This window comes from Electrona antarctica (genome assembly GCF_951216825.1).
Source record: "Electrona antarctica genome assembly, chromosome: 8".
In the NCBI taxonomy this organism is placed as follows: domain Eukaryota; kingdom Metazoa; phylum Chordata; class Actinopteri; order Myctophiformes; family Myctophidae; genus Electrona; species Electrona antarctica.
The window spans coordinates 4,613,398-4,627,102 of record NC_136789.1 but is presented as its reverse complement, the minus strand read 5'-3'; the positions used below and the strand labels follow the sequence as shown (position 1 = coordinate 4,627,102).

The 13,705-nt window shown below is 41.9% G+C and overlaps 1 protein-coding gene across 5 annotated transcripts in view; it reads left to right on the top strand.

Moving 5' to 3' along the window:
• The window catches only part of specc1 (sperm antigen with calponin homology and coiled-coil domains 1), a 99,057-nt gene that overhangs the window by 556 nt on the left and 84,796 nt on the right, over window positions 1-13,705 (top strand). For 2 of the 5 annotated variants that reach the window (XM_079508291.1, XM_079508287.1), the window contains exon 1: window positions 10,898-11,070. The exons of 1 other annotated variant lie outside the window; for it this stretch is intronic. The gene's annotated coding sequence lies outside the window, so the exon portion shown is untranslated. Of the gene's footprint in view, window positions 1-10,897; window positions 11,071-11,338; window positions 11,361-13,453; window positions 13,533-13,705 lie in introns of those variants that run through there. 2 more of the 5 variants (XM_079508290.1, XM_079508289.1) reach the window with 2 other exon arrangements.

Genomic DNA, 13,705 nt, shown 5'->3' with positions numbered 1-13,705 from the left:
ACTATAATATTATTATTATTATTATTATAATTTGAAGCAAGCAATGTGGTCACATTGCTTGCTTAAAATAATTGTGTAGAAGAAGAGCACATATCGACGTCACGTGGACAGTGGACACTTCATAACCCCTTATCCTAGTAGTGCAGAAAAACGCACACTGACCATCTATAGTACAGTAACACAGGGGTCTCAGCGTGGGGTCTTTGAAATTAAAAAATAATCAAGTGTCAGTGACGTGTTTGGAATGGGAACTGTCAAATAATTGTTGTTGCCCCTGCTGCTATGCTTGATTGATTGATTGATTGATTGATTGATATATTTATTAACAGTTTGCAGAATTACAGTAGGCCTACATTTCAAGTACAACTCAATACAGAAACTGTTAACTATGAGTGGACGACACCATACTTAAAGCATTAATTTCCACTTATTTACAATAGGGCCCACCATTTTCAATTCATCAAAACATTTAGAGACGTACACTTCTATATAGCCAAAAACAGAAAATCATAAATTCATCATAGAGGAGGTAAAAAGGGGAAAAAAACATACAGTGCGGGGGAAAAGGGGTGGGTGATGGGGGGGGGATTCAGATTTTACGGGGCCAGTTTCAAATTGCAGCTGTCCAGGTGCCCTTTGAGAGCAGTTTTGAAGGAGTCATGTCTTAATGACTGTTGGTTGCTGTTGCCCACCAAGCTGGATCCACTCTTATTAGTTGATGATTTGACGACCAGTGACATTGATTATTATTAATAAGCTTGATAACAGCTACAGGTCGGTACTACAGTCAAAGGTTATGCTTAAAGCATAACAAAAAGCTCCAGGGTGTCATGGTCTGTCACTCCACAGACCATGTCTCCTCCCTGGCCACTCCCACATTCCATTCCTTCACACTGCAGTCCCCTTTCACTCACCTGTCTCCAACTCCCTCGTCAGCCCACCTGTGAACATTTTGCCAATTTACCTGCTCCCTATATAACTGGACTCTTTGCACACACTCACCGTCAGAACATTCGTCATTGTCCCTGTGTTGTACCCTGAAGTTCCTGGTTCTTTGGTTTATGCTTCATGAAAGGTTTGCTTTTTGGACTCTAACTACTGCCTTGTACTCTGTAGAGTTTTGCCCTTTGGACATTCTTAGTATTATTTGTACATTTGAAATGTTTGGCCTTTGGGCTTTCCGGAGTTTCCTGAGTGTACAGCTACAAGCTACAACTTTTTGTTTGTTACATTTACTGCCTTGGGCTTAATAAATCTTTGGATTTTGAATCTTGTTTGTGGCTCTGCATTTTTGGGTTCTGTCATTCCGCTATCCTGACACAGGGGGCTCATGCTTCCATTGTTGTCCAAATGTCCACTACTCAATTCATCCAAGGGTATGTGTTATACTGTTGTTTATCAAAAGACTAACTAACAACACCTTTATTTTAGTTTTATTTTCCGTACTTTCTTCATTACTCAAACCTATTACTTTATCATGTGCCTTTGATCATTGTGGGTTAAGAGTTCAGATGTCAGCAGCAGAGCACTAGTCATTTAAGCGCTTGTAGATAATTACATCCCTCGTTTCTTTCTCCTCATTGCTAACCCTCCAAGAAATGGAAATAACTATAAATATGTCTTTAGCTGATGTTCTAGGGCAGTGGTTCCCAAACGTTTTAGCTTGAGACTCAGAAGAAAAATGTTACGTGTCCCTGGGACCCAAACTAGTGTAAATAGTGCACATCTTCAAGCACACGTGCACAACACGTCACGATGCAATGTGTTGGGGTTGTGTGCTTGTTTCTGTACTTAAACGTTTTTAAGTTTATTTTTATTTAAGGAATTTCATTTTCCATTTTTTCTGTTTATAAAAAGTACGTATTGACTGCATCCAGACAGTCGAGTCACGAAGATGCCAGATGCCGCGAGCGGCAGGAGTCTTTTCCGGGTTTTTAAACAGCTGGTGGATGGAAATGAAGCTCCACCCATGCGGCAACTTGCAGCGTCGGCCGGAAACGCTTTGCAGACGCTGCATGTTGCAGTGTGAGTGGAGCTTCATTTCCATCCACCAGCTGTTTAAAAACCCGGAAGAGACTCCTGCTCTAAGCGGCAACTGGCATCTTAGTGAATCTACTGTGGATGCACCCAGTGAGGATTAAAAGTCAGGGCAGAAAATTGAAGACGCCAATTGTGATTCGCCGGAATGTGATGATGTATGACGATAAGAGTGCCCCCCACTTCACTTTTCCCTAAGTGTTGTGGTTTGGAAGCACTCGTTTTCATTAGCACATTGTGCTGCTGTTTCCTGCATTATGTGCAAATTCGAAGCAGGTGGTACGCAGGACATTTGAGTGACTTCCGACGAGCGCTTCCAAACTCCAACACTTAAAAACAATTGACACAGCATGGAATTTATGAAACAAACACTTTGCAGATTAAAAGAGGATAATTCAAGCTTCCCTTACAGCTGCAACTTAGTGAGTTTAACGTTGTTTAATACAAGGAGATCAGACTTTTCTGTTTCGATGGATTGTCAATGGCTGATGTTGCAACTCTAGATTCAACCCGTGGCATCACTCGTGCTCTGGAACTCTTTCTCCTAGTGTGTCCTCAGAAGGCCTAGAGCAGTGACTGTGCTTCCTTCTCGTCATTATCGCCGCTCCTCCTGTGTTGCTGTCCTCTGCTGAGCACTTAATTCAGGTGTGTTATTTTTAGCCCAGCCTTACAGTATGCGTTGAGCCGGCCCAAGTCCAGTTGCAGTTGTGCAAGTTGGATGATTCAATATGCCCGATGGTCTCCTTGACATGTCCTGCTCATCTGAGTCTGCACAATAAAGATGAATAGCATGCGCAGCATATGATGTGTCATTGTAAGGGAGGGGAATTCAAGGTGTCCTCAGTTCACTTTTCTAGGCCAGATCATGACTGTATTGTTTGTTGCTGTGTGCATGCGGTCATTTGGAAACTTTTGAGTTTTACACAAACATTAATGTGCATAACGCCTGTCCTCCCTTGTGATGCTTATAGCATATTTGAGTTGTGGGTGGGGTGAAGAACAAGCATTGGACTCACCTTCTCCAGCTGTGGTAAGCAGTGACATGTCCTTTAAGAAGACACTAATATGTGTAATCCTCCTTATAGGGGATCAGTTGCTCACTGCACTGCAGTCAAGCCCTGTAAATGTTCTCAGCTCTCAGTGCTCGGCTGAAATGCATCGGTTTGTGTTGGTCCCGGATATGAGGCAAATACATTTTAGATTGTTGAGTGCTGGCTTTCTTCCAACTTTTGTGATACTGTTTGGCTGTGCACCATACGCTTCTGCTGCTTCTTTTGATTGTGAGTGGTTTCACTCTAGAAGTGTAGATCGTAATGTCGACACAGCTCTCATTCATAGCCAAAATTGGAAGGTCTTAGTCAAGGCAAGGGCATATGGAACTATAGTTAATGACTTGCTCTCAGCATTGGAGGTGCTGATGTTGTATTGATCCGTGGTGTAGGACTAAGTAGAATAATGAGGCCCAGTGGGTATTCCCCATGTCAGTTATGAATGAATAGAAGGCTAATAGCCAGGGTAGAGAACTTTGTCCACTGGCCTCATTGGCTGATCAGTCTCACAATCCACCAGTCACTTTCACAGTATTACAACGTGTTGTTTTGTATCCAAGTAGATTTTTGTAACCACTTTGTTTTTTTTTTACATTGAAAATAGCCGACCCACAAGCTCACAACGCGTCGCGCTGTGAATTTTTCGCCTATAATGATGTGCCCGAAATAAGGCCACTATGTTGAAAGGGTTTTTCTTTTCAAAATCTTTTTATTCAGGTTTTTCGACAATAGCCCAGGGGCAAGTATTAGACAGACACATAAAATATAAAAATAAAACTCAATCCCCTATCCCACCCTCCCCCCACCCACAATCCCAAGGATAGTCGGAACAGTCTGGAGGAAATAAAATAAATATATATATATATATACATACACACATACACAAAATACATGCATACATAATTACAAAAAATAAAAATATAATAAAATAAAAAAAGCAGATTTTTCATAGAGCAGATTTTGTTTCTGTTGTGGTTTGGCGTTGGCCGAGGCATAGGCACGGCACACTATGCAGTTTGTGTGTTGTGGTAGAATGTCATAAACGGGCCCCAGGTCTTGTAAAACTTTTTCTCAGAGCCGGCAATTGAAAACCTTAACATCTCCAACTCGAGACAGGACATTATATCACGAAGCCACTGACGGAGCACGGGCGGGGTTGAAAGGGTTTTTAATGGAACAGGACACCTGCTAGTTGTTACCAAAGGAGTGTAACCTCGCTGACAGCTAATAGTCATTAGTCATAGATTTGTAACTCTTATTGGACTGACTGTCCGAGGGAGACTAATTATTTTCTCACACTTTTATTAACATCCATTCTGCTTAACGCACGCACGCACGCGCACACACAGAGACAGACATTAGGATATCAGAGCAGTCAGTGAGAGCTGAGCCCACCCATATGACCACTTAACACGGCAGCTGCGTCTTAAATGGTGTAAGTGATGCAGTGTAAGTGGTCAGATGAGTGGGCCCTCAAGCATTTTTGTTTTAATGATCAATTGTGTTTCGGCTTGGATCAATGGAACTAACGTAGTATACAAAATGAAAATATTTCAAGGTATTCTTTCTGAAAGATGTTTTATCTTAGTGTTTTGCCAATTATTTTGGGGCCCACTTGCAATATCCTCACAGCCCGCAGGTTGGGAATCGCTGTAGTAAGCTATTCCCTAAAAGGCTTGGCTGGGTCTGCATACTGCCAGAGAGTCATGTCATTTGCTGCAGTTGAGGAGCCTCTAATTGCATATATAAGTGAAGCTAGACCAATTGAAGCACTGACTTCAAATCCAATCCAAGTCCAATTCTCTTGTTGTGGGTCGGTCTGTTCGGAGAGCAGTGCCACCTCTGTTTTCCTGAAGAGACAGTAGGCGGTTACAATCTAACATTTGGCATTTGGGTTTTCTTCTCCATTCATCCCATCATGACGGGTGTAATGTATCAAATCCCAGCGGAGCAAAATCCTGGCAATTGCACTGCACTATAGTATACTATACTACATCGTATAAGTTCATTATCACTGCACTATAGTATACTATACTACATCGTATAAGTTCATTTTGCTGTGAAGGAAGGTAACACTAGGCCTCTTTTCCTCTCCACTGTTTTTACTTCAAGAAAGTCCAGGAAGTGGGCCTCATACTTGTGAAGAATCGTAGTCCTGACTCACTAACTGCAAGGAATGCTGCCGTTTCTATAAATGGGTCTTCTGAGCCAGAGTCATTTAGTCGGAGCAACAGCAGAGATACGGTCTTGACACTCATGTCTGGTTCACTCGCTGCATGCAACATAATCCAAAAACAATAATATTATCCCTGTGTTGGGAGATGAATTCGAAGCAAAAAGAGTAATACATGAATAAAGTACATTAAATAATTTTCATTTTTCCAGTTGGACTTTCGTGTTTTTAGATGACAATGACATCCACATACAGTATGGTTGTCAGACATTTGCTCACAGTTGCTGAAAGAACATTGACCCTGTTGTCATTTGTCTTTTTGCCTGTATGATATAGAAAAAACAACAGATAATGTCCATCAAATAGCTTTCATGCCACTGGTCTGTGTAGGCTACTAAACCAGTAGGCTGCAGAGTAGAGAACAGTCCTATAGACAAAGCTTAATGCTCAATAGTGTGTGTTCTGGACTTGGACTGTGATATTGCAGGGTGGATTTTACACTGCTCAGTCAGAACATTCACAAGTGCATTTATTTTCCATAATATGGTAGCGTTTCTATGGAATCCTCCCACTCAGTGTACAAGGAGCACAGCAAGGGATGAGAAAGAGGCAGCAGGCATCTCTGAGATACAGCTTTGACCGGCTTGTTTATCGGAGGAGAACTTCGACATTTTCAGAACAGGAAGTGTGGGCCCTTGGGGAGCCCAGCTGCACTAAATATTCTGTACGTGAAGGGCCAAAGCCATCTCACCTCCACCACACTAAATCCAGCAGAGATCATGAGAGATAATGGTTCTGCTGTGAGAGCTTGTGTGGTGATACCGGTAAAAGTACATTAGCAAGGCATTCTCCCTATGGGTCCAGATGGTATGGTGATGGTGACTGCTAATATTTCAAGCCAAGAAGATTTTACAACGAGGTACGCAATGGCCACTCTGCTTAGTCAAGAGAAAATGTTTTGGCAGTGTGTGCAGAGGCTGTTATCACCGTGTATTCTATTCAGCAGTAACACTGTGCGCTTAGCTTACTATATTGTTTATAGTACTATGCTGACTCTGCAACGATATCAGTGTATTTCTGTGATGTTGTAACAACATTGCATGCATTTTTGCAGGCGTGGCATATTTGCCTTACACTAGGATTCTGTAATTTGTGAGTGTTTACTCTTCCAATAGTACTTTTCTCATCCTATATCTGTACCTTAACTGTTGTGCTGCCTCTGGTGCCTGATATACTGTAGGCAACTGTACAGCAATCATACATTTCCAGTCCTCGCTCCTATCTACGTTATGGTGGTTATAGATGCAGATTTGTATTAATGTTATTAGTACGTTTGTTTGTTTGTTTAAATAGGAAGAGATTGGTTGTTTTTCAAAGATCAGTGTTCTTCCTTTTTTGAGGGTCGCTACTCGCTAAAAGTTTGGCTTTTGAAATTACGTCATATTTTTTATTTTTAATGTTTGTTTAGAGCACTTTAAACAAACATTACCAGGCACCCCTTACTTCACACGTGTGATTATTTTAATTTCAATATGAGGAAATCAAAACCTGTCTTTGTCTAATAAAGATCTCAAAATGTCTGCATTGAATGAGCCCCTCAGTGTACCTCAAACCATTAGGCCATCAGCCCACTACTGGTGTGCTCCCACAAATCAAGAGTAGAGGAGTATATGGTTTAACGAGCCTGCTTCCCAGGGTGAAAGACAAGACTGCATTTCTCATTTGGAGGAAAAATCTTGGGATACCTCTGTGATACACAGAGGTATCCCTCTGGCTTAAACATCAACCCAACACACATTGATCTTTCAGCCAGATCTGACTCAGGAAATTGCAGACGCAGCACTTTTCTTTTTTAGCTTGTTCCGTTTTCCTCTCATCTATTTTTGATGCGTACAGATGCTGATTACTTTCAGGCTGTTCTTCCTCATTTTGATTCAGTGTGGAGCTCCACTGGACAGTTGTTGATTCTAGCCATACCAGTACTATGTATTTGAGTTCATACTTTCTTGCTGTCTTTTTCTAATAGCATACTAATTCAGAATTCTCTTTGGCTTGATTAAATCATAGGCAATGAAGGATAAAACCACCACGGGAACAAAAATGTTCTTACAGATGAGCAAAATATAATATTTATTTATTTATTTATTTATTTATTTTCCGATTTTATTTGGGGCCTTTATCATGGATATGACAGTAGGCTGACATGAAATGGGGAGAGAGAGATGGGGAGTGACACACAGCAAAGGCCGTTGGGATCGGGACTCGAACCTGCAACACATTATCAGGCTACATCGTTCGATTATTACAGTGTAATGCAAATTGAATGGAGGCTGTGCTCGCTCTATGCTATTCGAATAGGTGTTGACTGCAAAGAAGCATCAGACTTCCTGCATCACTCTGTGTAAATCTAAGCAGCCCTTAATGCTACAAGCGTACTGATGTATTGGCGATGGGGTGCGTCCGTCCTTGTCCTGTTGAGTAACTTGAGTGCATGGTTTCAGATCCCCCAGAGTAAAGGGGAACCCAGAGGGAGAGCAGAGACAGTCTCACAGCATGGTACACAGCCTGATCTAGACACTTCCTGTTTCACTTTAGTGGAGTTAATGGCTTAGAAAACATCACTTCCTTAAACCCAGGTGCTGCACAGATGCTTCAGAGCTGCCGACGTGGTTAGACTGACATATAAAATGTGTGGACCTATGTGCACGTGTACATATACTTGAGCACATAACAAAATATTTGTACACTTAAAAGCTGACACGTAGCCCAAACTCAGTTTATGTTGTTCATTAGTTCCAATAAAGGCTGTGGTTTTCTTTTCTTGAAAGTGAAATGGAGGTTAAACACACAGTGAAAGAGCATACAACAGCAGCGGTCTGTCCTGGTCGCACTCACTGGATTGTAGCGCATATGTGGCTCAGATGTTCAGGAACTGTTACTGGCAATGCAACATCAGCAGCTAAAAACTAACACTATTTAAGTGAAACAGTGGTGATCACAGTTCCCTTCACAGGCCCTTGATATCGTATTTCTTTGTACATGTGAGGCCACAGTTAATGTATTTATATGGGGATTCCCCTTGGACTATGGCTGGCTCTAACCTAAATCTAATTATTTATTTCGCTTTTTACCCCAACTTAATCACACATTTGTGTGTTGTTGCTGCCGTTGTATTCTAGTACTGACTCACCTGCTAGTGAGGAGCCCCCAGCGGGAGGACATAAAGCCTTCGTGCTACTCCTCCCGCCCAACACTCCCTGACAGGTGTCGCCTCCAGCCCGTAGGGGTAGGACTTGAATACGTGCAGTGAAAAGTCCCCCCAAATGCTAATAAACAGCTTACATTTTTTAAAAGTAAGTAAAAAACACAATCGTTAGTTTTTTTTGCCCAACTAATTAGTCAAAATCATGCTTGGCTTGCAAGTTGGGTCATTTACCTCCACCGTGTGCATTTCAAATGTGGCATGGTTGACCCCGTTATCCTGCTGGTGTTGCATTTCATTATGTTATTGTGTTCCATGTTGAATCTTTCTTTCTTTCTTTCTTTCTTTCTTTCTTAGGCTAGGCCTATGTTATTCAAGTCTGTATGACAAGGATATGGAAAAAGCAGTATGCTTAACCACACACAGTTGAGTCATCACCCTTGTGTGTTTCACATAGTTTGTTTTGACATCCTGTGCAGTGGAGATATATTGTCCAAGTGTGGTGAGTCTGCTCAGTGTTTGTTCCTGTATGAGAGCGGGAGAGAGAGTAAGGAAAAGAGAGAGAGAGAGTGGCCAGGATCTCTGTCCAGTACTCCAGAGACTCTAGTCTAGAGCAGGGGTTCTCAAAGTGCTCCTTTCAGGTTGTCCTCATGAAAATGAGTTAATATCCCATCAAAATAATAGCTGAAGTATACACTAAGCGGGCCTAGTGTATACTTCAGCTATTAAAAAAATTAGCTGATCTACAAACTCACAATATATTATGAGCTTGTAGATCTGTGAAAACGTTTGAATAATTTTGCCACTGAATAATTTAAAATGGGGGTCCCCAGCTAAATATATATATCGATTTAGGGGTCATTGGCATGAGAACTACTGGTCTCTACACGACTACAGTTCCAGTGTGGCGGCCAGGCCGTCCCGTCTCATATTTCACTCAGAGGAGTGTGATATTGAGTGGCCAGCTCTGTGAGGCTGGTCACTCAATATGGGATATCCACACAAGCACTGGCAGGTGGCTCTACAGATCAACATCCCCTCACCCAGCCAGACACTGATCTACGTTACATTACAATTTATGAACCCTCATAGCATCTAATTTTAGTCGTGCATCTGATCATAGGCGCAGAACATTTAGTTCATAAATTCCTGGAATCTTTTCCATAGACGTCTATCACTACAAGTAACGATGCTGTATAGTTCCAACATGACCACTAACTGCTGGTGATTATTGTTGTTAATAGTCTCTTCATTGCACAATGTTTACTAATCAACACTATACCAGCAGGCGCACATTTGAGCTCTTAGCAGTGAAGAATTAAAAGAATGCTGTTGCATTTAGACGGCTTTTGAATGGACTGAATTAATTTAAGCTTGTTGTTGCCCGTGTCAGGGTTTCTTGACTGGTGCAGTCGAAAGTAGGCAGGCATGCGTAATCACATGCTGAATCTGTGCAGGCCAGGGTGTCAAACAGGATGTGGTGCTTAAAAAGTATTCAGAACCAGCCTTTTCTCAGCCTCGTTGCAGTGCCCTTTTGGAAAGCAGCTTTTGTGGCGGTGTAGGGGTGTGGTCTGCCCGACTTTCCCCGTTTACCACCCACCACAATCTGGGAGCTTGTTTCATCCCAGTCCCAGTGAAGCTGTGCTTCTACCCACACACGGCCTTGGCATGCCGCTCAACGTGGGATCCAAATTCAAACGGCTCGGAAGCACATAAAATGCAGGCCCCTCCACAAACGTTCCACCCTCACGGTATGAAGAAGTGTGTTTTTAGGGACAAAGACAGACTTTGTCAGTGTCAGTGTTAGCTAGCAAGCTGCAGTTTTGATTTCAGCAGCCCACTGCACACTCCACTGAACAAGGAGTGCATGCATGCTGTGGTGGCGTCCCAAGTCAGTCTTTATTTTGTAGATCTGAGCAGTTAATTGAAGGTATCAGTACTGACATGTGATGTACACACACATCATTTTGAAGGAGCAAGTTGTTCCTGTACAGTGATGTGTTCTTTACTGTACATAGCCCTGAATGCTACAATGGGGCAATTGTGAATAAACCACTGGAATGCATTTTCCAAGGCTTAACCACTATCCTAATGAGGAAATTCCCAACGCACAGCAAAATGCTACTTGCTATGTACTTAAACACTCATAAATTACAATAAAAAGTGATTATCCTTATTTGGGCCCACGGATAGCCCAGTGGCCTCAACTACCGTAACTACAGTTCTCTGCTTTGTGATCTTCACAAGGGAGAAAAGGTGAAGAAAAAAAATAGTGAGCAAGACGGAAAAACCTGCCCATGGCTAGACTCTGTCCTACTCTCCCTGTCTGAGAGCGTCTGGGAGAGAGAGAGAGAGAGAGAGAGAGAGCGAGAGAGAGAGAGAGAGAGAGAGAGCACAGCGGCTGGCAGTCCTGCAGTACTTCCCTGTCCTGATTGCTGCGTGGAGGCAGCTGCTGCTCCGGACACTTCTTTCTCCTCAACTGGTCTGATTGGAGCTCCACTCAGGATGGCTGCTTTTAGTCTAGTTCTGTAGTCCAGGTCACTTCAGGCACAGGCAGGGGGCAGGCTCTAAGACATCATCCACCCCCAACACACTACTACACTGTTGTTGTGAGTATTTATTTTCTGTGTTTCTGTTCTCTTTTACGCCCCACTCTCTAATTGTCAGAATTCTCAGATGATATCCGTGGGTTTTAAGATCTTTCTGGAGGGACACTGGGAGACTTGCTGGTTTTGCCTATAACAAACAGGATGACACTGCTTGGTTTAGATGCCTGGAATTGGAAAGTTTGACAATGGAAAGCTGAATGAATAGTTTATCCGATGACTCAACAGGAACATTATACATCTGACGTTTTCTTTTTATCTGTCACATTTCTGTCTATTGACATCTCTTAAAAGTAAGTGGTCCACGTCATGGTACTGTAGCTTTAAAGACTCAGACTGGAGCATATTTTTAAAGGTATTTCCTGTTGTAGCTGACCAGTGGTTTCTGATTGGAGCGCCTATTTGAACCTGTGTAGTGTGTGCCCTGCCATGGGTTAAAACGACTGTAGATATAGGAACAGAGGATGTGATGAAGCAGTGATACTCAGCCCAGCATCCTGTATCCAGCCTCCTGCCAGGCTTGACCCTGGTGGACCGGAGCCACAGGCTGGGCAATATACAGTATCATTATTAGTTATTACATTGATTAGGGATAAGAGACTAGATATTGTCTGGGTTTTTGGATATTGTAATATCATGTCACTTAAGTGTTGTCTATTCCTGGTCCAGTCGTGCCTTATCTTATACTTTCAAAAATTGTCATCAGCTTCTACATCTGCTGTTTTTTGTGTGCAACATCGGTACACAACTAAATACAAATCAGGTGTTATTATTTGACGCACGCACGTACCCGCATAGCTAGTAGAAGACATTAGAAATTTAGAATCGATTATCACTCGATGTAACATGGCTTTGAGGGTTTGGTCTCTTCTCTTGTGCCATTTGATATGATTACTGCGAGAACAGAACTATATTAATAGTGGCTGCCTGTGATAAATGAAAATGTTGCCTAAACATTTAATGTTATTTAGGCTTCTAGTAGAATTGTGTGCAGCAGAGGAAAGATTAACCTGTCATTAACCTGTGGATTCTTTCTGGAAGCAGTGATGGACCTTCTTTATGCTCAGAGAAAAGAGATGTCACTGCAATGCTCCATTTGTTTCCTGATGATGGAAGACTGCAATACCGGTCTCATCTGCTACCCAACTGTAGGATATACAGTACCATACATATATTTCAGTATTTATGAGCTATGGGGCTTAAGTTGAGGTCAGGAGGGTGATTTGTTTTTGAGTAGAAGAAGAGTAAACAGCGTTGTGTCTTGTGTTCCTTTGTAATTATTTTCTAGTAGTGCTGGTTGGGAGATGGCAGCTAATTCTGAGGTTTTGTTTCTAAGTTTGTCAGTATTTTGGATCTAGTGTAGGGATGTAGGGTGCAGCACTACTATTCTTATTCTTATTATGGAGACTTATTTGGATAAAACCACATTTTTAAATATTGGGTGTGTTCTTTCTTTTCTTTTCAAAATCTTTTTATTCAGGTTTTTGTAACAGTAGCCCAGGGGCAAGTATTAAACAGTCATATAAAATATAAAAATAAAACTCAATCCCCTATCCCACGGGTGTTCTTTCTGGTTGTGCTCTTTGAAGAAAATGTAGGTAGGTAGTAGTAGGTACTGTGAATCACATGCATCTTGTTAATTTTACATTTCCTTGGATGAGTTGTGGTGTAGTAGTTTGTTTAGTTTTTTGTCCAAAACTGCCGGTTGAAGGCATTTTTCTACAGGATGGCAAAATTACTGTTAATCACTGTTAACACATCAGTGTATCACTGTGAGAAGTGTATTTGTGCAAAACTGTTGAGAGACTGTCTCATCGAGGCCTTAACTGATAAGTATGTCGGTTGATCTAAAGTCCTTCCTCCTTCTTATCTACTCGCAACAGCGAAAGACCAGAAATTGAGCGGTTACTCATTTACTATACTGGTCATATTCACATCCCTGCTTCAGGAAAAAAAGCAATGTAATTAAGGCACAGCACAACCCAATAGTTAGGGTTGCAGTGGCTACAAATTATATTCAGCTTTCTAATTTGCTAACTTTCCTAGCAAATTCCATATTTAGGTTATGCAGAGTGAGCCTTTCTACCAGGACCCAGAGTTAATCCGACACGTTGTTTGTTTTGTTAAAACTCTGTGAGATGCAGCTGTGTAAAAACAAGACATGTAAATGTTGCTTACAGTACAGTATCTTTGTCACCGGGATCACCTTTCCATAGTGAGATGTCAGATGTACTCTAATGCCAGTGGTGTGTCTCTTCTCTCCCATGGCTCAAGTTGAAAATGCAGTCAGCCTTATGTCTCTCAAAAGACATTTGGGTTTGTAATTAGGCCGCTTGGCAGTAAGTGGGACAGCGTCCTGACTACAGAGAAACAGCTCCCCTCCTATAGTACTGTATCTCTGCAGACTGCAGAGGAACGAAGAGTTCCTGTTTAAAGATCCGTTGCAGTGGTACAAAGAAAACAAAGTAGGTTAGGGACGCTGTACTCTGAACTTCTTCTCACATCATGTCATAAATTGTTGTGCAAATGTGTAGAACATATTCACAGAACATTTAGTTCCTCAATTAACTCCCACATCACAGAAGGATATATCCTCAAGAGGACAATCCTTCCTCCTCACGCCTATACAAAGTTCACC